Below are 26230 nucleotides of genomic sequence, written 5' to 3'. Positions count from 1 at the left end.
TTAGACTGAGAGGTCAGAGCCAGAATTAGACTGAGAGGTCAGAGCCAGAATTAGACTGAGAGATCAGAGCCAGAATCGGTATGAGAGATCAGAGCAAGAATCAGTATGAGAGATCAGAGCCAGAATTTGACTAAGAGATCAGAGCCAGAATTAGACTGAGAGGTCAGAGCAAGAATTAGACTGAGAGGCCAGAGCCAGAATTAGACTGAGAGGTCAGAGCCAGAATTAGACTGAGAGATCAGAGCCAGAATCAGTATGAGAGATCAGAGCCAGAATCAGTATGAGAGATCAGAGCCAGAATTAGACTGAGAGGTCAGAGCCAGAATTAGACTGAGAGGTCAGAGCCAGAATTAGACTGAGAGGTCAGAGCCAGAATTAGACTGAGAGGTCAGAGCCTGAATCAGTATGAGAGATCCGAGCCGGAATTAGACTGAGAGGTCAGAGCCTGAATCAGTATGAGAGATCCGAGCCGGAATTAGACTGAGAGGTCAGAGCCAGAATCAGTATGAGAGATCCGAGCCAGAATCAGTATGAGAGATCAGAGCCAGAAATAGACTGAGAGGTCAGAGCCAGAATTAGACTGAGAGGTCAGAGCCAGAATAAGTATGAGAGATCAGAGCAAGAATCAGTATGAGAGATCAAAGCCAGAATTAGAGAGAGGTCAGAGCCAGAATCAGTATGAGAGATCAGAGCCAGAATCAGTATGAGAGATCAGAGCCAAAATCAGTATGAGAGAGCAGAGTCAGAAGTTGACTGAGAGGTCAGAGCCAGAATTAGACTGAAAGGTCAGAGCCAGAATTAGACTGAGAGGTCAGAGCCAGAATTATACTGAGAGGTAAGAGCCCGAATTAGATTGAGAGGTGAGAGCCAGAATTAGACTGAGAGGTCAGAGCCAGAATTAGACTGAGAGGTAAGAGACCGAATTAGGCTGAGAGGTCAGAGCCAGAATTAGACTGAGAGGTCAGGGCAAGAATTAGACTGAGAGGTCAGAGCAAGAATTAGGCTGAGAGGTCAGAGCCAGAAATAGACTGAGAGGTCAGAGCCAGAATTAGACTGAGAGGTCAGAGCATAATTAGACTGAGAGGTCAGAGCAAGATTCAGTATGAGAGATCAGAGCCAGAAATAGTATGAGTGATCAGAGCCAGTATTTGACTGAGAGATCAGAGAAAGAATTAGACTGAGAGGTCAGAGCCAGAATCAGTATGAGAGATCAGAGCCAGAATCAGTATGAGAGATCGGAGCCAGAATCAGTATGAGAGATCAGAGCCAGAATTAGACTGAGAGGTAGGAGCCAGAATTAGACTGAGAGGTCAGAGCCAGAATTAGACTGAGAGATCAGAGCCAGAATCAGTATGAGAGATCAGAGCAAGAATCAGTATGAGAGATCAGAGCCAGAATTTGACTAAGAGATCAGAGCCAGAATTAGACTGAGGTCAGAGCAAGAATTAGACTGAGAGGCCAGAGCCAGAATTAGACTGAGAGGTCAGAGCCAGAATTAGACTGAGAGATCAGAGCCAGAATCAGTATGAGAGATCAGAGCCAGAATCAGTATGAGAGATCAGAGCCAGAATTAGACTGAGAGGTCAGAGCCAGAAATAGACTGAGAGGTCAGAGCCAGAATTAGACTGAGAGGTCAGAGCCAGAATTAGACTGAGAGGTCAGAGCCTGAATCAGTATGAGAGATCCGAGCCGGAATTAGACTGAGAGGTCAGAGCCAGAATCAGTATGAGAGATCCGAGCCAGAATCAGTATATGAGATCAGAGCCAGAAATAGACTGAGAGGTCAGAGCCAGAATCAGTATGAGAGATCAGAGCCAGAATCAGTATGAGAGATCAGAGCCAGAATTAGACCGAGAGGTCAGAGCCAGAATTAGACCGAGAGGTCAGAGCCAGAATTAGACTGAGAGGTCAGAGCCAGAATTAGACTGAGAGGTCAGAGCCAGAATTAGACTGAGAGGTCAGAGCCAGATTTAGACTGAGAGGTCAGAGCCAGATTTAGGTTGAGAGGTCAGAGCCAGAATTAGACTGAGAGGTCAGAGCCAGAATTAGACTGAGAGGTCAGAGCCAGAATTAGACTGAGAGGTCAGAGCCAGAATTAGACTGAGAGGTCAGAGCCAGAATAAGTATGAGAGATCAGAGCAAGAATCAGTATGAGAGATCAGAGCCAGAATCAGTATGAGAGATCAGAGCCAGAATCAGTATGAGAGATCAGAGCCAAAATCAGTATGAGAGATCAGAGCCAGAATTTGACTGAGAGGTCAGAGCCAGAATTAGACTGAGAGGTCAGAGCCAGAATTTGACTGAGAGGTCAGAGCCAGAATTATACTGAGAGGTAAGAGCCCGAATTAGACTGAGAGGTCAGAGCCAGAATTAGACTGAGAGGTCAGAGCCAGAATAAGACTGAGAGGTAAGAGACCGAATTAGACTGAGAGGTCAGAGCCAGAATTAGACTGAGAGGTCAGAGCCAGAATTAGACTGAGAGGTCAGAGCCAGAATTAGACTGAGAGGGCAAAGCCAGAATTAGACTGAGAGGTCAGAGCCAGAATTAGATTGAGAGGTCAGAGCCAGAATTAGACTGAGAGGTCAGAGCAAGAATTAGGCTGAGAGGTCAGAGCCAGAATTAGACTGAGAGGTTAGGGCAAGAATTAGACTGAGAGGTCAGAGCAAGAATTAGACTGAGGGGTCAGAGCCAGAAATAGACTGAGAGGTCAGAGCCAGAATTAGACTGAGAGGTCAGAGCATAATTAGACTGAGAGGTCAGAGCAAGATTCAGTATGAGAGATCAGAGCCAGAATTAGTATGAGTGATCAGAGCCAGTATTTGACTGAGAGATCAGAGCCAGAATTAGACTGAGAGGTCAGAGCCAGAATCAGTATGAGAGATCAGAGCCAGAATTAGACTGAGAGGTAAGAGCCAGAATTAGACTGAGAGGTCAGAGCCGGAATTAGTCTGAGAGGTCAGAACCAGAATTAGACTGAGAGGTCTGAGCAAGAATTAGACTGAGAGGTCAGAGCCGGAACTAGACTGAAAGGTCAGAGCCAGAATTAGACTGAGAGGTCAGAGCCAGAATTAGACTGAGAGATCAGACGCAGAATTAGACTGAGAGGTCAGAGCCAGAATTAGACTGAGAGGTCAGAGCCAGAATTAGACTGAGAGGTCAGAGCCAGAATTAGACTGAGAGATCAGAGCCAGAATCAGTATGAGAGATCAGAGCCAGAATCAGTATGAGAGACCAGAGCCAGAATTAGACTGAGAGGTCAGAGCCAGATTCAGTACGAGAGAATAGAGCCAGAATCAGTATGATTGATCAGAGCCAGAATTAGACTGAGAGGTCAGAGCCAGAATTAGACCGAGAGGTCAGAGCCACAATTAGACTGAGAGGTCAGAGCAAGAATTAGACTGAGAGGCCAGAGCCAGAATTAGACTGAGAGGTCAGAGCCAGAATTAGACTGAGAGATCAGAGCCAGAATCAGTATGAGAGATCAGAGCCAGAATCAGTATGAGAGATCAGAGCCAGAATTAGACCGAGAGGTCAGAGCCAGAATTAGACTGAGAGGTCAGAGCCAGAATTAGACTGAGAGGTCAGAGCCAGAATTAGACTGAGAGATCAGAGCCAGAATCAGTATGAGAGATCAGAGCCAGAATCAGTATGAGAGATCAGAGCCAGAATTTGACTGAGAGATCAGAGCCAGAATTAGACTGAGAGGTCAGAGCCAGAATTAGACTGAGAGGTCAGAGCCAGAATTAGACTGAGAGGTCAGAGCCAGAATTAGACTGAGAGGCTAGAGCCAGAATTAGACTGAGAGGTCAGAGCCAGAATCAGTACGAGAGAATAGAGACAGAATCAGTATGAGAGATCAGAGCCAGAATTAGACTGAGAGGTCAGAGCCAGAATTAGACTGAGAGGTCAGAGCCAGAATTTGACTGAGAGGTCAGAGCCAGAATTATACTGAGAGGTAAGAGCCCGAATTAGACTGAGAGGTCAGAGCCAGAATTAGACTGAGAGGTCAGAGCCAGAATAAGACTGAGAGGTAAGAGACCGAATTAGACTGAGAGGTCAGAGCCAGAATTAGACTGAGAGGTCAGAGCCAGAATTAGACTGAGAGGTCAGAGCCAGAATTAGACTGAGAGGGCAAAGCCAGAATTAGACTGAGAGGTCAGAGCCAGTATTAGATTGAGAGGTCAGAGCCAGAATTAGACTGAGAGGTCAGAGCAAGAATTAGGCTGAGAGGTCAGAGCCAGAATTAGACTGAGAGGTTAGGGCAAGAATTAGACTGAGAGGTCAGAGCAAGAATTAGACTGAGGGGTCAGAGCCAGAAATAGACTGAGAGGTCAGAGCCAGAATTAGACTGAGAGGTCAGAGCATAATTAGACTGAGAGGTCAGAGCAAGATTCAGTATGAGAGATCAGAGCCAGAATTAGTATGAGTGATCAGAGCCAGTATTTGACTGAGAGATCAGAGCCAGAATTAGACTGAGAGGTCAGAGCCAGAATCAGTATGAGAGATCAGAGCCAGAATTAGACTGAGAGGTAAGAGCCAGAATTAGACTGAGAGGTCAGAGCCGGAATTAGTCTGAGAGGTCAGAACCAGAATTAGACTGAGAGGTCTGAGCAAGAATTAGACTGAGAGGTCAGAGCCGGAACTAGACTGAAAGGTCAGAGCCAGAATTAGACTGAGAGGTCAGAGCCAGAATTAGACTGAGAGATCAGACGCAGAATTAGACTGAGAGGTCAGAGCCAGAATTAGACTGAGAGGTCAGAGCCAGAATTAGACTGAGAGGTCAGAGCCAGAATTAGACTGAGAGGTCAGAGCCAGAATTAGACTGAGAGATCAGAGCCAGAATCAGTATGAGAGATCAGAGCCAGAATCAGTATGAGAGACCAGAGCCAGAATTAGACTGAGAGGTCAGAGCCAGATTCAGTACGAGAGAATAGAGCCAGAATCAGTATGATTGATCAGAGCCAGAATTAGACTGAGAGGTCAGAGCCAGAATTAGACCGAGAGGTCAGAGCCACAATTAGACTGAGAGGTCAGAGCAAGAATTAGACTGAGAGGCCAGAGCCAGAATTAGACTGAGAGGTCAGAGCCAGATTTAGACTGAGAGATCAGAGCCAGAATCAGTATGAGAGATCAGAGCCAGAATCAGTATGAGAGATCAGAGCCAGAATTAGACCGAGAGGTCAGAGCCAGAATTAGACTGAGAGGTCAGAGCCAGAATTAGACTGAGAGGTCAGAGCCAGAATTAGACTGAGAGATCAGAGCCAGAATCAGTATGAGAGATCAGAGCCAGAATCAGTATGAGAGATCAGAGCCAGAATTTGACTGAGAGATCAGAGCCAGAATTAGACTGAGAGGTCAGAGCCAGAATTAGACTGAGAGGTCAGAGCCAGAATTAGACTGAGAGGTCAGAGCCAGAATTAGACTGAGAGGCTAGAGCCAGAATTAGACTGAGAGGTCAGAGCCAGAATCAGTACGAGAGAATAGAGACAGAATCAGTATGAGAGATCAGAGCCAGAATTAGACTGAGAGGTCAGAGCCAGAATTAGACTGAGAGGTCAGAGCCAGAATTAGACTGAGAGGTCAGAGCCAGAATTAGACTGAGAGGTCAGAGCCAGAATTAGACTGAGAGGTCAGAGCCAGAATCAGTATGAGAGATCAGAGCCAGAATCAGTATGAGAGATCAGAGCCAGAATCAGTATGAGAGATCAGAGCCAGAATTAGACTGAGAGGTAAGAGCCAGAATTAGTCTGAGAGGTCAGAACCAGAATTAGACTGAGAGGTCTGAGCCAGAATTAGACTGAGAGGTCAGAGCCGGAACTAGACTGAGAGGTCAGAGCCAGAATTAGACTGAGAGGTCAGAGCCAGAATTAGACTGAGAGGTCAGAGCCAGAATTAAACTGAGAGGTCAGACGCAGAATTAGACTGAGAGGTCAGAGCCAGAATTAGACTGAGAGGTCAGAGCAAGAATTAGACTGAGAGGTCAGAGCAAGAATTAGGCTGAGAGGTCAGAGCCAGAATTAGACTGAGAGGTCAGAGCCAGAATTAGACTGAGAGGTCAGAGCCAGAATTAGACTGAGAGATCAGAGCCAGAATCAGTATGAGAGATCAGAGCCAGAATCAGTATGAGAGATCAGAGCCAGAATTTGACTAAGAGATCAGAGCCAGAATTACACTGAGAGGTCAGAGCCAGAATTAGACTGAGAGGGCAGAGCCAGAATTAGACTGAGAGGTCAGAGCCAGAATTAGACTGAGAGATCAAAGCCAGAATCAGTATGAGAGATCAGAGCCAGAATCAGTATGAGAGATCAGAGCCAAAATTTGACTGAGAGATCAGAGCCAGAATTAGACTGAGAGGTCAGAGCCAGAATTAGACTGAGAGGTCAGAGCCAGAATTAGACTGAGAGGTCAGAGCCAGAATTAGACTGAGAGGTCAGAGCCAGAATTAGACTGAGAGGTCAGAGCCAGAATTAGACTGAGAGGTCAGAGCGAGAATCAGTATGAGAGATCCGAGCCAGAATCAGTATGATAGATCAGAGCCAGAATTAGACTGAGAGGTCAGAGCCTGATTAAGGCTGAGAGGTCAGAGCCAGAATTAGACTGAGAGGTCAGAGCCAGAATTAGACTGAAAGGTCAGAGCAAGAATTAGACTGAGAGGTCAGAACCAGAATTAGACTTAGAGGTCAGAGCCAGAAGCAGTATGAGAGGACAGAGCCAGAATTAGACTGAGAGATTAGAGCCAGAATTAGACTGAGAGGTCAGAGCCAGAATTAGACTAAGAGGTCAGAGCCAGAATTAAACTGAGAGATCAGAGCCAGAATCAGTATGAGAGATAAGAGCCAGAATCAGTATGAGAGATCAGAGCCAGAATTAGACCGAGAGGTCAGAGACAGAATTAGACTGAGAGGTCAGAGCCAGAATTAGACTGAGAGGTCAGAGCCAGAATTAGACTGAGAGGTCAGAGCCAGAATTAGACTGAGAGGTCAGAGCCAGAATCAGTACGAGAGAATAGAGACAGAATCAGTATGAGAGATCAGAGCCAGAATTAGACTGAGAGGTCAGAGCCAGAATTAGACTGAGAGGTCAGAGCCAGAATCAGTATGAGAGATCAGAGCCAGAATCAGTATGAGAGATCAGAGCCAGAATTAGACTGAGAGGTCAGAGCCAGAATTAGACTGAGAGGTCAGAGCCAGAATTAGACTGAGAGGTCAGAGCCAGAATTAGACTGAGAGGTCAGAGCCAGAATTAGACTGAGAGGTCAGAGCCAGAATCAGTACGAGAGAATAGAGCCAGAATCAGTATGAGAGATCAGAGCCAGAATTAGACTGAGAGGGCAAAGCCAGAATTAGACTGAGAGGTCAGAGCCAGAATTAGATTGAGAGGTCAGAGCCAGAATTAGACTGAGAGGTCAGAGCAAGAATTAGACTGAGAGGTCAGAGCCAGAATTAGACTGAGAGGTCAGAGCCAGAATTAGACTGAGAGATCAGAGCCAGAATCAGTATGAGAGATCAGAGCCAGAATCAGTATGAGAGACCAGAGCCAGAATTAGACTGAGAGGTCAGAGCCAGATTCAGTACGAGAGAATAGAGCCAGAATCAGTATGATTGATCAGAGCCAGAATTAGACTGAGAGGTCAGAGCCAGAATTAGACCGAGAGGTCAGAGCCACAATTAGACTGAGAGGTCAGAGCAAGAATTAGACTGAGAGGCCAGAGCCAGAATTAGACTGAGAGGTCAGAGCCAGAATTAGACTGAGAGATCAGAGCCAGAATCAGTATGAGATCAGAGCCAGAATCAGTATGAGAGATCAGAGCCAGAATTAGACCGAGAGGTCAGAGCCAGAATTAGACTGAGAGGTCAGAGCCAGAATTAGACTGAGAGGTCAGAGCCAGAATTAGACTGAGAGATCAGAGCCAGAATCAGTATGAGAGATCAGAGCCAGAATCAGTATGAGAGATCAGAGCCAGAATTTGACTGAGAGATCAGAGCCAGAATTAGACTGAGAGGTCAGAGCCAGAATTAGACTGAGAGGTCAGAGCCAGAATTAGACTGAGAGGTCAGAGCCAGAATTAGACTGAGAGGCTAGAGCCAGAATTAGACTGAGAGGTCAGAGCCAGAATCAGTACGAGAGAATAGAGACAGAATCAGTATGAGAGATCAGAGCCAGAATTAGACTGAGAGGTCAGAGCCAGAATTAGACTGAGAGGTCAGAGCCAGAATTAGACTGAGAGGTCAGAGCCAGAATTAGACTGAGAGGTCAGAGCCAGAATTAGACTGAGAGGTCAGAGCCAGAATCAGTATGAGAGATCAGAGCCAGAATCAGTATGAGAGATCAGAGCCAGAATCAGTATGAGAGATCAGAGCCAGAATTAGACTGAGAGGTAAGAGCCAGAATTAGTCTGAGAGGTCAGAACCAGAATTAGACTGAGAGGTCTGAGCCAGAATTAGACTGAGAGGTCAGAGCCGGAACTAGACTGAGAGGTCAGAGCCAGAATTAGACTGAGAGGTCAGAGCCAGAATTAGACTGAGAGGTCAGAGCCAGAATTAAACTGAGAGGTCAGACGCAGAATTAGACTGAGAGGTCAGAGCCAGAATTAGACTGAGAGGTCAGAGCAAGAATTAGACTGAGAGGTCAGAGCAAGAATTAGGCTGAGAGGTCAGAGCCAGAATTAGACTGAGAGGTCAGAGCCAGAATTAGACTGAGAGGTCAGAGCCAGAATTAGACTGAGAGATCAGAGCCAGAATCAGTATGAGAGATCAGAGCCAGAATCAGTATGAGAGATCAGAGCCAGAATTTGACTAAGAGATCAGAGCCAGAATTACACTGAGAGGTCAGAGCCAGAATTAGACTGAGAGGGCAGAGCCAGAATTAGACTGAGAGGTCAGAGCCAGAATTAGACTGAGAGATCAGAGCCAGAATCAGTATGAGAGATCAGAGCCAGAATCAGTATGAGAGATCAGAGCCAAAATTTGACTGAGAGATCAGAGCCAGAATTAGACTGAGAGGTCAGAGCCAGAATTAGACTGAGAGGTCAGAGCCAGAATTAGACTGAGAGGTCAGAGCCAGAATTAGACTGAGAGGTCAGAGCCAGAATTAGACTGAGAGGTCAGAGCCAGAATTAGACTGAGAGGTCAGAGCGAGAATCAGTATGAGAGATCCGAGCCAGAATCAGTATGATAGATCAGAGCCAGAATTAGACTGAGAGGTCAGAGCCTGATTAAGGCTGAGAGGTCAGAGCCAGAATTAGACTGAGAGGTCAGAGCCAGAATTAGACTGAAAGGTCAGAGCAAGAATTAGACTGAGAGGTCAGAACCAGAATTAGACTAAGAGGTCAGAGCCAGAAGCAGTATGAGAGGACAGAGCCAGAATTAGACTGAGAGATTAGAGCCAGAATTAGACTGAGAGGTCAGAGCCAGAATTAGACTAAGAGGTCAGAGCCAGAATTAAACTGAGAGATCAGAGCCAGAATCAGTATGAGAGATAAGAGCCAGAATCAGTATGAGAGATCAGAGCCAGAATTAGACCGAGAGGTCAGAGACAGAATTAGACTGAGAGGTCAGAGCCAGAATTAGACTGAGAGGTCAGAGCCAGAATTAGACTGAGAGGTCAGAGCCAGAATTAGACTGAGAGGTCAGAGCCAGAATCAGTACGAGAGAATAGAGACAGAATCAGTATGAGAGATCAGAGCCAGAATTAGACTGAGAGGTCAGAGCCAGAATTAGACTGAGAGGTCAGAGCCAGAATCAGTATGAGAGATCAGAGCCAGAATCAGTATGAGAGATCAGAGCCAGAATTAGACTGAGAGGTCAGAGCCAGAATTAGACTGAGAGGTCAGAGCCAGAATTAGACTGAGAGGTCAGAGCCAGAATTAGACTGAGAGGTCAGAGCCAGAATCAGTACGAGAGAATAGAGCCAGAATCAGTATGAGAGATCAGAGCCAGAATTAGACTGAGAGGGCAAAGCCAGAATTAGACTGAGAGGTCAGAGCCAGAATTAGATTGAGAGGTCAGAGCCAGAATTAGACTGAGAGGTCAGAGCAAGAATTAGGCTGAGAGGTCAGAGCCAGAATTAGACTGAGAGGTCAGGGCAAGAATTAGACTGAGAGGTCAGAGCAAGAATTAGACTGAGGGGTCAGAGCCAGAAATAGACTGAGAGGTCAGAGCCAGGATTAGACTGAGAGGTAAGGGCATAATTAGACTGAGAGGTCAGAGCAAGATTCAGTATGAGAGATCAGAGCCAGAATTCGTATGAGTGATCAGAGCCAGTATTTGACTGAGAGATCAGAGCCAGAATTAGACTGAGAGGTCAGAGCCAGAATTAGACTGAGAGGTCAGAGCCAGAATTAGACTGAGAGGTCAGAGCCAGAATTAGACTGAGAGGTCAGAGCCAGAATTAGACTGAGAGGTCAGAGCCAGAATAAGTATGAGAGATCAGAGCAAGAATCAGTATGAGAGATCAGAGCCAGAATCAGTATGAGAGATCAGAGCCAGAATCAGTATGAGAGATCAGAGCCAAAATCAGTATGAGAGTTCAGAGCCAGAATTTGACTGAGAGGTCAGAGCCAGAATTAGACTGAGAGGTCAGAGCCAGAATTAGACTGAGAGGTCAGAGCCAGAATAATACTGAGAGGTAAGAGTCCGAATTAGACTGAGAGGTCAGAGCCAGAATTAGACTGAGAGGTCAGAGCCAGAATTAGACTGAGAGGTAAGAGACCGAATTAGACTGAGAGGTCAGAGCCAGAATTAGACTGAGAGGGCAAAGCCAGAATTAGACTGAGAGGTCAGAGCCAGAATTAGATTGAGAGGTCAGAGCCAGAATTAGACTGAGAGGTCAGAGCAAGAATTAGGCTGAGAGGTCAGAGCCAGAATTAGACTGAGAGGTCAGGGCAAGAATTAGACTGAGAGGTCAGAGCAAGAATTAGACTGAGGGGTCAGAGCCAGAAATAGACTGAGAGGTCAGAGCCAGAATTAGACTGAGAGGTCAGGGCATAATTAGACTGAGAGGTCAGAGCAAGATTCAGTATGAGAGATCAGAGCCAGAATTAGTATGAGTGATCAGAGCCAGTATTTGACTGAGAGATCAGAGCCAGAATTAGACTGAGAGGTCAGAGCCAGAATCAGTATGAGAGATCAGAGCCAGAATCAGCATGAGAGATCAGAGTCAGAATCCGTATGAGAGATCAGAGCCAGAATTAGACTGAGAGGTAAGAGCCAGAATTAGACTGAGAGGTCAGAGCCGGAATTAGTCTGAGAGGTCAGAACCAGAATTAGACTGAGAGGTCTGAGCAAGAATTAAACTGAGAGATCAGAGCCAGAATCAGTATGAGAGATCAGAGCCAGAATCAGTATGAGAGATCAGAGCCAGAATTAGACCGAGAGGTCAGAGCCAGAATTAGACTGAGAGGTCAGAGCCAGAATTAGACTGAGAGGTCAGAGCCGGAATTAGACTGAGAGGTCAGAGCCAGAATTAAACTGAGAGATCAGAGCCAGAATCAGTATGAGAGATCAGAGCCAGAATCAGTATGAGAGATCAGAGCTAGAATTAGACCGAGAGGTCAGAGCTAGAATTAGACTGAGAGGTCAGAGCCAGAATTAGACTGAGAGGTCAGAGCCAGAATTAGACTGAGAGATCAGAGCCAGAATCGGTATGAGAGATCAGAGCAAGAATCAGTATGAGAGATCAGAGCCAGAATTTGACTAAGAGATCAGAGCCAGAATTAGACTGAGAGGTCAGAGCAAGAATTAGACTGAGAGGCCAGAGCCAGAATTAGACTGAGAGGTCAGAGCCAGAATTAGACTGAGAGATCAGAGCCAGAATCAGTATGAGAGATCAGAGCCAGAATCAGTATGAGAGATCAGAGCCAGAATTAGACTGAGAGGTCAGAGCCAGAATTAGACTGAGAGGTCAGAGCCAGAATTAGACTGAGAGGTCAGAGCCAGAATTAGACTGAGAGGTCAGAGCCTGAATCAGTATGAGAGATCCGAGCCGGAATTAGACTGAGAGGTCAGAGCCAGAATCAGTATGAGAGATCCGAGCCAGAATCAGTATGAGAGATCAGAGCCAGAAATAGACTGAGAGGTCAGAGCCAGAATCAGTATGAGAGATCAGAGCCAGAATCAGTATGAGAGATCAGAGCCAGAATTAGACCGAGAGGTCAGAGCCAGAATTAGACCGAGAGGTCAGAGCCAGAATTAGACTGAGAGGTCAGAGCCAGAATTAGACTGAGAGGTCAGAGCCAGAATTAGACTGAGAGGACAGAGCCAGAATTAGACTGAGAGGTCAGAGCCAGATTTAGACTGAGAGGTCAGAGCCAGATTTAGGCTGAGAGGTCAGAGCCAGAAATAGACTGAGAGGTCAGAGCCAGAATTAGACTGAGAGGTCAGAGCCAGAATTAGACTGAGAGGTCAGAGCCAGAATTAGACTGAGAGGTCAGAGCCAGAATTAGACTGAGAGGTCAGAGCCAGAATAAGTATGAGAGATCAGAGCAAGAATCAGTATGAGAGATCAGAGCCAGAATCAGTATGAGAGATCAGAGCCAGAATCAGTATGAGAGATCAGAGCCAAAATCAGTATGAGAGATCAGAGCCAGAATTTGACTGAGAGGTCAGAGCCAGAATTAGACTTAGAGGTCAGAGCCAGAATTTGACTGAGAGGTCAGAGCCAGAATTATACTGAGAGGTAAGAGCCCGAATTAGACTGAGAGGTCAGAGCCAGAATTAGACTGAGAGGTCAGAGCCAGAATAAGACTGAGAGGTAAGAGACCGAATTAGACTGAGAGGTCAGAGCCAGAATTAGACTGAGGGGTCAGAGCCAGAAATAGACTGAGAGGTCAGAGCCAGAATTAGACTGAGAGGTCAGAGCATAATTAGACTGAGAGGTCAGAGCAAGATTCAGTATAAGAGATCGGAGCCAGAATTAGTATGAGTGATCAGAGCCAGTATTTGACTGAGAGATCAGAGCCAGAATTAGACTGAGAGGTCAGAGCCAGAATCAGTATGAGAGATCAGAGCCAGAATTAGACTGAGAGGTAAGAGCCAGAATTAGACTGAGAGGTCAGAGCCGGAATTAGTCTGAGAGGTCAGAACCAGAATTAGACTGAGAGGTCTGAGCAAGAATTAGACTGAGAGGTCAGAGCCGGAACTAGACTGAGAGGTCAGAGCCAGAATTAGACTGAGAGGTCAGAGCCAGAATTAGACTGAGAGATCAGACGCAGAATTAAACTGAGAGGTCAGAGCCAGAATTAGACTGAGAGGTCAGAGCCAGAATTAGACTGAGAGGTCAGAGCCAGAATTAGACTGAGAGATCAGAGCCAGAATCAGTATGAGAGATCAGAGCCAGAATCAGTATGAGAGAACAGAGCCAGAATTTGACTAAGAGATCAGAGCCAGAATTACACTGAGAGGTCAGAGCCAGAATTAGACTGAGAGGGCAGAGCCAGATTTAGACTGAGAGGTCAGAGCCAGAATTAGACTGAGAGATCAGAGCCAGAATCAGTATGAGAGATCAGAGCCAGAATCAGTATGAGAGATCAGCGCCAGAATTTGACTGAGAGACCAGAGCCAGAATTAGACTGAGAGGTCAGAGCCAGATTCAGTACGAGAGAATAGAGCCAGAATCAGTATGATTGATCAGAGCCAGAATTAGACTGAGAGGTCAGAGCCAGAATTAGACTGAGAGGTCAGAGCCACAATTAGACTGAGAGGTCAGAGCAAGAATTAGACTGAGAGGCCAGAGCCAGAATTAGACTGAGAGGTCAGAGCCAGAATTAGACTGAGAGATCAGAGCCAGAATCAGTATGAGAGATCAGAGCCAGAATCAGTATGAGAGATCAGAGCCAGAATTAGTATGAGTGATCAGAGCCAGTATTTGACTGAGAGGTCAGAGCCAGAATTAGACTGAGAGATCAGAGCCAGAATCAGTATGAAAGATCAGAGTCAGAATCAGTATGAGAGATCAGAGCCAGAATTAGACTGAGAGATTAGAGCCAGAATTAGACTGAGAGGTCAGAGCCAGAATTAGACTGAGAGGTCAGAGCCAGAATCAGTATGAGAGATCAGAGCCAGAATCAGTATGAGAGATTAGAGCCAGAATTAGACTGAGAGGTCAGAGCCAGAATTAGACTGAGAGGTCAGAGCCAGAATCAGTATGAGAGATCAGAGCCAGAATTAGACTGAGAGATCAGAGCCAGAATTAGACTGAGAGGTCAAAGGCAGAATTAGACTGAGAGGTCAGAGCCAGAATTAGACTGAGAAATCAGAGCCAGAATCAGTATGAAAGATCAGAGCCAGAATCAGTATGAGAGATCAGAGCCAGAATTAGACTGAGAGGTCAGAGCCAGAATTAAACTGAGAGATCAGAGGCAGAATTAGTATGATAGATCAGAGCCAGAATCAGTATGAGAGATCAGAGCCAGAATTTGACTGAGAGGTCACAGCCAGAATTAGACTGAGAGCTCAGAGCCAGAATCAGTATGAGGGGTAAGAGCCAGAATCAGTATGAGAGATCAGAGCCAGAATTAGACTGAGAGGTCAGAGCCAGAATTAGACTGAGAGGTCAGAGCCAGAATCAGTATGAGAGATCAGAGCCAGAATCAGTATGAGAGATCAGAGCCAGAATTAGACTGAGAGGTCAGAGCCAGAATTAGACTGAGAGGTCAGAGCCAGAATTAGACTGAGAGGTCAGAGCCAGAATTAGACTGAGAGGTCAGAGCCAGAATCAGTACGAGAGAATAGAGCCAGAATCAGTATGAGAGATCAGAGCCAGAATTAGACTGAGAGGGCAAAGCCAGAATTAGACTGAGAGGTCAGAGCCAGAATTAGATTGAGAGGTCAGAGCCAGAATTAGACTGAGAGGTCAGAGCAAGAATTAGGCTGAGAGGTCAGAGCCAGAATTAGACTGAGAGGTCAGGGCAAGAATTAGACTGAGAGGTCAGAGCAAGAATTAGACTGAGGGGTCAGAGCCAGAAATAGACTGAGAGGTCAGAGCCAGAATTAGACTGAGAGGTCAGGGCATAATTAGACTGAGAGGTCAGAGCAAGATTCAGTATGAGAGATCAGAGCCAGAATTAGTATGAGTGATCAGAGCCAGTATTTGACTGAGAGATCAGAGCCAGAATTAGACTGAGAGGTCAGAGCCAGAATTAGACTGAGAGGTCAGAGCCAGAATTAGACTGAGAGGTCAGAGCCAGAATTAGACTGAGAGGTCAGAGCCAGAATTAGACTGAGAGGTCAGAGCCAGAATAAGTATGAGAGATCAGAGCAAGAATCAGTATGAGAGATCAGAGCCAGAATCAGTATGAGAGATCAGAGCCAGAATCAGTATGAGAGATCAGAGCCAAAATCAGTATGAGAGATCAGAGCCAGAATTTGACTGAGAGGTCAGAGCCAGAATTAGACTGAGAGGTCAGAGCCAGAATTAGACTGAGAGGTCAGAGCCAGAATAATACTGAGAGGTAAGAGTCCGAATTAGACTGAGAGGTCAGAGCCAGAATTAGACTGAGAGGTCAGAGCCAGAATTAGACTGAGAGGTAAGAGACCGAATTAGACTGAGAGGTCAGAGCCAGAATTAGACTGAGAGGGCAAAGCCAGAATTAGACTGAGAGGTCAGAGCCAGAATTAGATTGAGAGGTCAGAGCCAGAATTAGACTGAGAGGTCAGAGCAAGAATTAGGCTGAGAGGTCAGAGCCAGAATTAGACTGAGAGGTCAGGGCAAGAATTAGACTGAGAGGTCAGAGCAAGAATTAGACTGAGGGGTCAGAGCCAGAAATAGACTGAGAGGTCAGAGCCAGAATTAGACTGAGAGGTCAGGGCATAATTAGACTGAGAGGTCAGAGCAAGATTCAGTATGAGAGATCAGAGCCAGAATTAGTATGAGTGATCAGAGCCAGTATTTGACTGAGAGATCAGAGCCAGAATTAGACTGAGAGGTCAGAGCCAGAATCAGTATGAGAGATCAGAGCCAGAATCAGCATGAGAGATCAGAGTCAGAATCCGTATGAGAGATCAGAGCCAGAATTAGACTGAGAGGTAAGAGCCAGAATTAGACTGAGAGGTCAGAGCCGGAATTAGTCTGAGAGGTCAGAACCAGAATTAGACTGAGAGGTCTGAGCAAGAATTAAACTGAGAGATCAGAGCCAGAATCAGTATGAGAGATCGGAGCCAGAATCAGTATGAGAGATCAGAGCCAGAATTAGACCGAGAGGTCAGAGCCAGAATTAGACTGAGAGGTCAGAGCCAGAATTAGACTGAGAGGTCAGAGCCGGAATTAGACTGAGAGGTCAGAGCCAGAATTAGACTGAGAGGTCAGAGCCAGAATTAAACTGAGAGATCAGAGCCAGAATCAGTATGAGAGATCAGAGCCAGAATCAGTATGAGAGATCAGAGCTAGAATTAGACCGAGAGGTCAGAGCCAGAATTAGACTGAGAGGTCAGAGCCAGAATTAGACTGAGAGGTCAGAGCCAGAATTAGACTGAGAGATCAGAGCCAGAATCAGTATGAGAGATCAGAGCAAGAATCAGTATGAGAGATCAGAGCCAGAATTTGACTAAGAGATCAGAGCCAGAATTAGACTGAGAGGTCAGAGCAAGAATTAGACTGAGAGGCCAGAGCCAGAATTAGACTGAGAGGTCAGAGCCAGAATTAGACTGAGAGATCAGAGCCAGAATCAGTATGAGAGATCAGAGCCAGAATCAGTATGAGAGATCAGAGCCAGAATTAGACTGAGAGGTCAGAGCCAGAATTAGACTGAGAGGTCAGAGCCAGAATTAGACTGAGAGGTCAGAGCCAGAATTAGACTGAGAGGTCAGAGCCTGAATCAGTATGAGAGATCCGAGCCGGAATTAGACTGAGAGGTCAGAGCCAGAATCAGTATGAGAGATCCGAGCCAGAATCAGTATGAGAGATCAGAGCCAGAAATAGACTGAGAGGTCAGAGCCAGAATCAGTATGAGAGATCAGAGCCAGAATCAGTATGAGAGATCAGAGCCAGAATTAGACCGAGAGGTCAGAGCCAGAATTAGACCGAGAGGTCAGAGCCAGAATTAGACTGAGAGGTCAGAGCCAGAATTAGACTGAGAGGTCAGAGCCAGAATTAGACTGAGAGGTCAGAGCCAGAATTAGACTGAGAGGTCAGAGCCAGATTTAGACTGAGAGGTCAGAGCCAGATTTAGGCTGAGAGGTCAGAGCCAGAAATAGACTGAGAGGTCAGAGCCAGAATTAGACTGAGAGGTCAGAGCCAGAATTAGACTGAGAGGTCAGAGCCAGAATTAGACTGAGAGGTCAGAGCCAGAATTAGACTGAGAGGTCAGAGCCAGAATAAGTATGAGAGATCAGAGCAAGAATCAGTATGAGAGATCAGAGCCAGAATCAGTATGAGAGATCAGAGCCAGAATCAGTATGAGAGATCAGAGCCAAAATCAGTATGAGAGATCAGAGCCAGAATTTGACTGAGAGGTCAGAGCCAGAATTAGACTTAGAGGTCAGAGCCAGAATTTGACTGAGAGGTCAGAGCCAGAATTATACTGAGAGGTAAGAGCCCGAATTAGACTGAGAGGTCAGAGCCAGAATTAGACTGAGAGGTCAGAGCCAGAATAAGACTGAGAGGTAAGAGACCGAATTAGACTGAGAGGTCAGAGCCAGAATTAGACTGAGGGGTCAGAGCCAGAAATAGACTGAGAGGTCAGAGCCAGAATTAGACTGAGAGGTCAGAGCATAATTAGACTGAGAGGTCAGAGCAAGATTCAGTATGAGAGATCGGAGCCAGAATTAGTATGAGTGATCAGAGCCAGAATTAGACTGAGAGGTCAGAGCCAGAATCAGTATGAGAGATCAGAGCCAGAATTAGACTGAGAGGTAAGAGCCAGAATTAGACTGAGAGGTCAGAGCCGGAATTAGTCTGAGAGGTCAGAACCAGAATTAGACTGAGAGGTCTGAGCAAGAATTAGACTGAGAGGTCAGAGCCGGAACTAGACTGAGAGGTCAGAGCCAGAATTAGACTGAGAGGTCAGAGCCAGAATTAGACTGAGAGATCAGACGCAGAATTAGACTGAGAGGTCAGAGCCAGAATTAGACTGAGAGGTCAGAGCCAGAATTAGACTGAGAGGTCAGAGCCAGAATTAGACTGAGAGATCAGAGCCAGAATCAGTATGAGAGATCAGAGCCAGAATCAGTATGAGAGAACAGAGCCAGAATTTGACTAAGAGATCAGAGCCAGAATTACACTGAGAGGTCAGAGCCAGAATTAGACTGAGAGGGCAGAGCCAGAATTAGACTGAGAGGTCAGAGCCAGAATTAGACTGAGAGATCAGAGCCAGAATCAGTATGAGAGATCAGAGCCAGAATCAGTATGAGAGATCAGCGCCAGAATTTGACTGAGAGACCAGAGCCAGAATTAGACTGAGAGGTCAGAGCCAGATTCAGTACGAGAGAATAGAGCCAGAATCAGTATGATTGATCAGAGCCAGAATTAGACTGAGAGGTCAGAGCCAGAATTAGACTGAGAGGTCAGAGCCACAATTAGACTGAGAGGTCAGAGCAAGAATTAGACTGAGAGGCCAGAGCCAGAATTAGACTGAGAGGTCAGAGCCAGAATTAGACTGAGAGATCAGAGCCAGAATCAGTATGAGAGATCAGAGCCAGAATCAGTATGAGAGATCAGAGCCAGAATTAGTATGAGTGATCAGAGCCAGTATTTGACTGAGAGGTCAGAGCCAGAATTAGACTGAGAGATCAGAGCCAGAATCAGTATGAAAGATCAGAGTCAGAATCAGTATGAGAGATCAGAGCCAGAATTAGACTGAGAGATTAGAGCCAGAATTAGACTGAGAGGTCAGAGCCAGAATTAGACTGAGAGGTCAGAGCCAGAATCAGTATGAGAGATCAGAGCCAGAATCAGTATGAGAGATTAGAGCCAGAATTAGACTGAGAGGTCAGAGCCAGAATTAGACTGAGAGGTCAGAGCCAGAATCAGTATGAGAGATCAGAGCCAGAATTAGACTGAGAGATCAGAGCCAGAATTAGACTGAGAGGTCAAAGGCAGAATTAGACTGAGAGGTCAGAGCCAGAATTAGACTGAGAAATCAGAGCCAGAATCAGTATGAAAGATCAGAGCCAGAATCAGTATGAGAGATCAGAGCCAGAATTAGACTGAGAGGTCAGAGCCAGAATTAAACTGAGAGATCAGAGGCAGAATTAGTATGATAGATCAGAGCCAGAATCAGTATGAGAGATCAGAGCCAGAATTTGACTGAGAGGTCACAGCCAGAATTAGACTGAGAGCTCAGAGCCAGAATCAGTATGAGGGGTAAGAGCCAGAATCAGTATGAGAGATCAGAGCCAGAATTAGACTGAGAGGTCAGAGCCAGAATTAGACTGAGAGGTCAGAGCCAGAATCAGTATGAGAGATCAGAGCCAGAATCAGTATGAGAGATCAGAGCCAGAATTAGACTGAGAGGTCAGAGCCAGAATTAGACTGAGAGGTCAGAGCCAGAATTAGACTGAGAGGTCAGAGCCAGAATTAGACTGAGAGGTCAGAGCCAGAATCAGTACGAGAGAATAGAGCCAGAATCAGTATGAGAGATCAGAGCCAGAACTAGACTGAGAGGGCAAAGCCAGAATTAGACTGAGAGGTCAGAGCCAGAATTAGATTGAGAGGTCAGAGCCAGAATTAGACTGAGAGGTCAGAGCAAGAATTAGGCTGAGAGGTCAGAGCCAGAATTAGACTGAGAGGTCAGGGCAAGAATTAGACTGAGAGGTCAGAGCAAGAATTAGACTGAGGGGTCAGAGCCAGAAATAGACTGAGAGGTCAGAGCCAGAATTAGACTGAGAGGTCAGGGCATAATTAGACTGAGAGGTCAGAGCAAGATTCAGTATGAGAGATCAGAGCCAGAATTAGTATGAGTGATCAGAGCCAGTATTTGACTGAGAGATCAGAGCCAGAATTAGACTGAGAGGTCAGAGCCAGAATTAGACTGAGAGGTCAGAGCCAGAATTAGACTGAGAGGTCAGAGCCAGAATTAGACTAAGAGGTCAGAGCCAGAATTAGACTGAGAGGTCAGAGCCAGAATAAGTATGAGAGATCAGAGCAAGAATCAGTATGAGAGATCAGAGCCAGAATCAGTATGAGAGATCAGAGCCAGAATCAGTATGAGAGATCAGAGCCAAAATCAGTATGAGAGATCAGAGCCAGAATTTGACTGAGAGGTCAGAGCCAGAATTAGACTGAGAGGTCAGAGCCAGAATTAGACTGAGAGGTCAGAGCCAGAATAATACTGAGAGGTAAGAGTCCGAATTAGACTGAGAGGTCAGAGCCAGAATTAGACTGAGAGGTCAGAGCCAGAATTAGACTGAGAGGTAAGAGACCGAATTAGACTGAGAGGTCAGAGCCAGAATTAGACTGAGAGGGCAAAGCCAGAATTAGACTGAGAGGTCAGAGCCAGAATTAGATTGAGAGGTCAGAGCCAGAATTAGACTGAGAGGTCAGAGCAAGAATTAGGCTGAGAGGTCAGAGCCAGAATTAGACTGAGAGGTCAGGGCAAGAATTAGACTGAGAGGTCAGAGCAAGAATTAGACTGAGGGGTCTGAGCCAGAAATAGACTGAGAGGTCAGAGCCAGAATTAGACTGAGAGGTCAGGGCATAATTAGACTGAGAGGTCAGAGCAAGATTCAGTATGAGAGATCAGAGCCAGAATTAGTATGAGTGATCAGAGCCAGTATTTGACTGAGAGATCAGAGCCAGAATTAGACTGAGAGGTCAGAGCCAGAATCAGTATGAGAGATCAGAGCCAGAATCAGCATGAGAGATCAGAGTCAGAATCCGTATGAGAGATCAGAGCCAGAATTAGACTGAGAGGTAAGAGCCAGAATTAGACTGAGAGGTCAGAGCCGGAATTAGTCTGAGAGGTCAGAACCAGAATTAGACTGAGAGGTCTGAGCAAGAATTAAACTGAGAGATCAGAGCCAGAATCAGTATGAGAGATCAGAGCCAGAATCAGTATGAGAGATCAGAGCCAGAATTAGACCGAGAGGTCAGAGCCAGAATTAGACTGAGAGGTCAGAGCCAGAATTAGACTGAGAGGTCAGAGCCGGAATTAGACTGAGAGGTCAGAGCCAGAATTAGACTGAGAGGTCAGAGCCAGAATTAAACTGAGAGATCAGAGCCAGAATCAGTATGAGAGATCAGAGCCAGAATCAGTATGAGAGATCAGAGCTAGAATTAGACCGAGAGGTCAGAGCCAGAATTAGACTGAGAGGTCAGAGCCAGAATTAGACTGAGAGGTCAGAGCCAGAATTAGACTGAGAGATCAGAGCCAGAATCAGTATGAGAGATCAGAGCAAGAATCAGTATGAGAGATCAGAGCCAGAATTTGACTAAGAGATCAGAGCCAGAATTAGACTGAGAGGTCAGAGCAAGAATTAGACTGAGAGGCCAGAGCCAGAATTAGACTGAGAGGTCAGAGCCAGAATTAGACTGAGAGATCAGAGCCAGAATCAGTATGAGAGATCAGAGCCAGAATCAGTATGAGAGATCAGAGCCAGAATTAGACTGAGAGGTCAGAGCCAGAATTAGACTGAGAGGTCAGAGCCAGAATTAGACTGAGAGGTCAGAGCCAGAATTAGACTGAGAGGTCAGAGCCTGAATCAGTATGAGAGATCCGAGCCGGAATTAGACTGAGAGGTCAGAGCCAGAATCAGTATGAGAGATCCGAGCCAGAATCAGTATGAGAGATCAGAGCCAGAAATAGACTGAGAGGTCAGAGCCAGAATCAGTATGAGAGATCAGAGCCAGAATCAGTATGAGAGATCAGAGCCAGAATTAGACCGAGAGGTCAGAGCCAGAATTAGACCGAGAGGTCAGAGCCAGAATTAGACTGAGAGGTCAGAGCCAGAATTAGACTGAGAGGTCAGAGCCAGAATTAGACTGAGAGGTCAGAGCCAGAATTAGACTGAGAGGTCAGAGCCAGATTTAGACTGAGAGGTCAGAGCCAGATTTAGGCTGAGAGGTCAGAGCCAGAAATAGACTGAGAGGTCAGAGTCAGAATTAGACTGAGAGGTCAGAGCCAGAATTAGACTGAGAGGTCAGAGCCAGAATTAGACTGAGAGGTCAGAGCCAGAATTAGACTGAGAGGTCAGAGCCAGAATAAGTATGAGAGATCAGAGCAAGAATCAGTATGAGAGATCAGAGCCAGAATCAGTATGAGAGATCAGAGCCAGAATCAGTATGAGAGATCAGAGCCAAAATCAGTATGAGAGATCAGAGCCAGAATTTGACTGAGAGGTCAGAGCCAGAATTAGACTTAGAGGTCAGAGCCAGAATTTGACTGAGAGGTCAGAGCCAGAATTATACTGAGAGGTAAGAGCCCGAATTAGACTGAGAGGTCAGAGCCAGAATTAGACTGAGAGGTCAGAGCCAGAATAAGACTGAGAGGTAAGAGACCGAATTAGACTGAGAGGTCAGAGCCAGAATTAGACTGAGGGGTCAGAGCCAGAAATAGACTGAGAGGTCAGAGCCAGAATTAGACTGAGAGGTCAGAGCATAATTAGACTGAGAGGTCAGAGCAAGATTCAGTATGAGAGATCGGAGCCAGAATTAGTATGAGTGATCAGAGCCAGTATTTGACTGAGAGATCAGAGCCAGAATTAGACTGAGAGGTCAGAGCCAGAATCAGTATGAGAGATCAGAGCCAGAATTAGACTGAGAGGTAAGAGCCAGAATTAGACTGAGAGGTCAGAGCCGGAATTAGTCTGAGAGGTCAGAACCAGAATTAGACTGAGAGGTCTGAGCAAGAATTAGACTGAGAGGTCAGAGCCGGAACTAGACTGAGAGGTCAGAGCCAGAATTAGACTGAGAGGTCAGAGCCAGAATTAGACTGAGAGATCAGACGCAGAATTAGACTGAGAGGTCAGAGCCAGAATTAGACTGAGAGGTCAGAGCCAGAATTAGACTGAGAGGTCAGAGCCAGAATTAGACTGAGAGATCAGAGCCAGAATCAGTATGAGAGATCAGAGCCAGAATCAGTATGAGAGAACAGAGCCAGAATTTGACTAAGAGATCAGAGCCAGAATTACACTGAGAGGTCAGAGCCAGAATTAGACTGAGAGGGCAGAGCCAGAATTAGACTGAGAGGTCAGAGCCAGAATTAGACTGAGAGATCAGAGCCAGAATCAGTATGAGAGATCAGAGCCAGAATCAGTATGAGAGATCAGCGCCAGAATTTGACTGAGAGACCAGAGCCAGAATTAGACTGAGAGGTCAGAGCCAGATTCAGTACGAGAGAATAGAGCCAGAATCAGTATGATTGATCAGAGCCAGAATTAGACTGAGAGGTCAGAGCCAGAATTAGACTGAGAGGTCAGAGCAAGAATTAGACTGAGAGGCCAGAGCCAGAATTAGACTGAGAGGTCAGAGCCAGAATTAGACTGAGAGATCAGAGCCAGAATCAGTATGAGAGATCAGAGCCAGAATCAGTATGAGAGATCAGAGCCAGAATTAGTATGAGTGATCAGAGCCAGTATTTGACTGAGAGGTCAGAGCCAGAATTAGACTGAGAGATCAGAGCCAGAATCAGTATGAAAGATCAGAGTCAGAATCAGTATGAGAGATCAGAGCCAGAATTAGACTGAGAGATTAGAGCCAGAATTAGACTGAGAGGTCAGAGCCAGAATTAGACTGAGAGGTCAGAGCCAGAATCAGTATGAGAGATCAGAGCCAGAATCAGTATGAGAGATTAGAGCCAGAATTAGACTGAGAGGTCAGAGCCAGAATTAGACTGAGAGGTCAGAGCCAGAATCAGTATGAGAGATCAGAGCCAGAATTAGACTGAGAGATCAGAGCCAGAATTAGACTGAGAGGTCAAAGGCAGAATTAGACTGAGAGGTCAGAGCCAGAATTAGACTGAGAAATCAGAGCCAGAATCAGTATGAAAGATCAGAGCCAGAATCAGTATGAGAGATCAGAGCCAGAATTAGACTGAGAGGTCAGAGCCAGAATTAAACTGAGAGATCAGAGGCAGAATTAGTATGATAGATCAGAGCCAGAATCAGTATGAGAGATCAGAGCCAGAATTTGACTGAGAGGTCACAGCCAGAATTAGACTGAGAGCTCAGAGCCAGAATCAGTATGAGGGGTAAGAGCCAGAATCAGTATGAGAGATCAGAGCCAGAATTAGACTGAGAGGTCAGAGCCAGAATTAGACTGAGAGGTCAGAGCCAGAATCAGTATGAGAGATCAGAGCCAGAATTAGACTGAGAGATCAGAGCCAGAATTAGACTGAGAGGTCAAAGGCAGAATTAGACTGAGAGGTCAGAGCCAGAATTAGACTGAGAGATCAGAGCCAGAATCAGTATGAAAGATCAGAGCCAGAATCAGTTTGAGAGATCAAGAGCCAGAATAAGACTGAGAGATCAGAGCCAGAATAAGACTGAGAGATCAGAGCCAGAATTAGACTGAGAGGTCAGAGCCAGAATTAGACTGAGAGGTCAGAGCCAGAATCAGTATGAGAGATCAGAGCCAGAATCAGTATGAGAGATTAGAGCCAGAATTAGACTGAGAAGTCAGAGCCAGAATTAGATTGAGAGGTCAGAGCCAGAATTAGACTGAGAGATCAGAGCCAGAATTAGACTGAGAGGTCAGAGCCAGAATTAGACTGAAAGGTCAGAGACAGAATTAGACTGAGAGGTCAGAGCCAGAATTAGACTGAGAGGTCAGAGCCAGAAGCAGTATGAAAATTCAGAGCCAGAATCAGTATGAGAGATCAGAGTCAGAATTAGACTGAGAGATCAGAGCCAGAATTAGACTGAGAGGTCAGAGCCAGAATTAGACTGAGAGGTAAGAGCCAGAATCAGTATGAGAGATCAGAGCCAGAATCAGTATGAGATTAGAGCCAGAATTAGACTGAGAGGTCAGAGCCAGAATTAGATTGAGAGGTCAGAGCCAGAATTAGACTGAGAGGTCAGAGCCAGAAATAGACTGAGAGGTCAGAGCCAGAATTAGACTGAGAGGTCAGAGCCAGAATTAGATTGAGAGGTCAGAGCCAGAATTAGACTGAGAGATCAGAGCCAGAATTAGACTGAGAGGTCAGAGCCAGAAATAGACTGAGAGGTCAGAGCCAGAATTAGACTGAGAGGTCAGAGCCAGAATTAGACTGAGAGGTCAGAGCAAGATTCAGTATGAGAGATCAGAGCCAGAGTCAGTATGAGAGATCAGAGCCAGAATTTGACTGAGAGATCAGAGCCAGAATTAGACTGAGAGGTCAGAGCCAGAATCAGTATGAGAGATCAGAGCCAGAACCAGTATAAGAGATTAGAGCCAGAATCAGTATGAGAGATCAGAGCCAGAATTTGACTGAGAGATCAGAGCCAGAATTAGACTGAGAGATCAGAGCCAGAATCAGTATGAGAGGTCAGAGCCAGAATCAGTATGAGAGATTAGAGCTAGAATTTGAATGAGAGATCAGAGCCAGAATTAGACTGAGAGGTCAGAGCCAGAGTTAGACTGAAAGGTAAGAGCCAAAATTGGACTGAGTGGTCAGAGCCAGAATTAGTCTGAAAGGTCAGAAACAGAATTAGACTGAGAGGTCTGAGCTAGAATTAGACTGAGAGGTCAGAACCAGAATTAGACTGAGAGGTCAGAGCCAGAATTAGACTGAGAGGTCAGAGCCAGAATCAGTATGAGAGATCAGAGCCAGAATTAGACTGAGAGGTTAGAGCCAGAATTAGACTAAGAGGTCAGAGCCAGAATTAGACTGAGAGGTCAGAGCCAGAATTAGACTGAGAGGTCAGAGCCAGAATTAGACTGAGAGGTCAGAGCCAGAATAAGTATGAGAGATCAGAGCAAGAATCAGTATGAGAGATCAGAGCCAGAATCAGTATGAGAGATCAGAGCCAGAATCAGTATGAGAGATCAGAGCCAAAATCAGTATGAGAGATCAGAGCCAGAATTTGACTGAGAGGTCAGAGCCAGAATTAGACTTAGAGGTCAGAGCCAGAATTTGACTGAGAGGTCAGAGCCAGAATTATACTGAGAGGTAAGAGCCCGAATTAGACTGAGAGGTCAGAGCCAGAATTAGACTGAGAGGTCAGAGCCAGAATAAGACTGAGAGGTAAGAGACCGAATTAGACTGAGAGGTCAGAGCCAGAATTAGACTGAGGGGTCAGAGCCAGAAATAGACTGAGAGGTCAGAGCCAGAATTAGACTGAGAGGTCAGAGCATAATTAGACTGAGAGGTCAGAGCAAGAT

This window comes from Leptodactylus fuscus, chromosome 3 (genome assembly GCF_031893055.1).
Source record: "Leptodactylus fuscus isolate aLepFus1 chromosome 3, aLepFus1.hap2, whole genome shotgun sequence".
Classification (NCBI taxonomy): Eukaryota; Metazoa; Chordata; class Amphibia; order Anura; family Leptodactylidae; genus Leptodactylus; species Leptodactylus fuscus.
The sequence above is the reverse complement of the archived record's forward strand: the minus strand, read 5'-3'. Positions refer to the sequence as shown.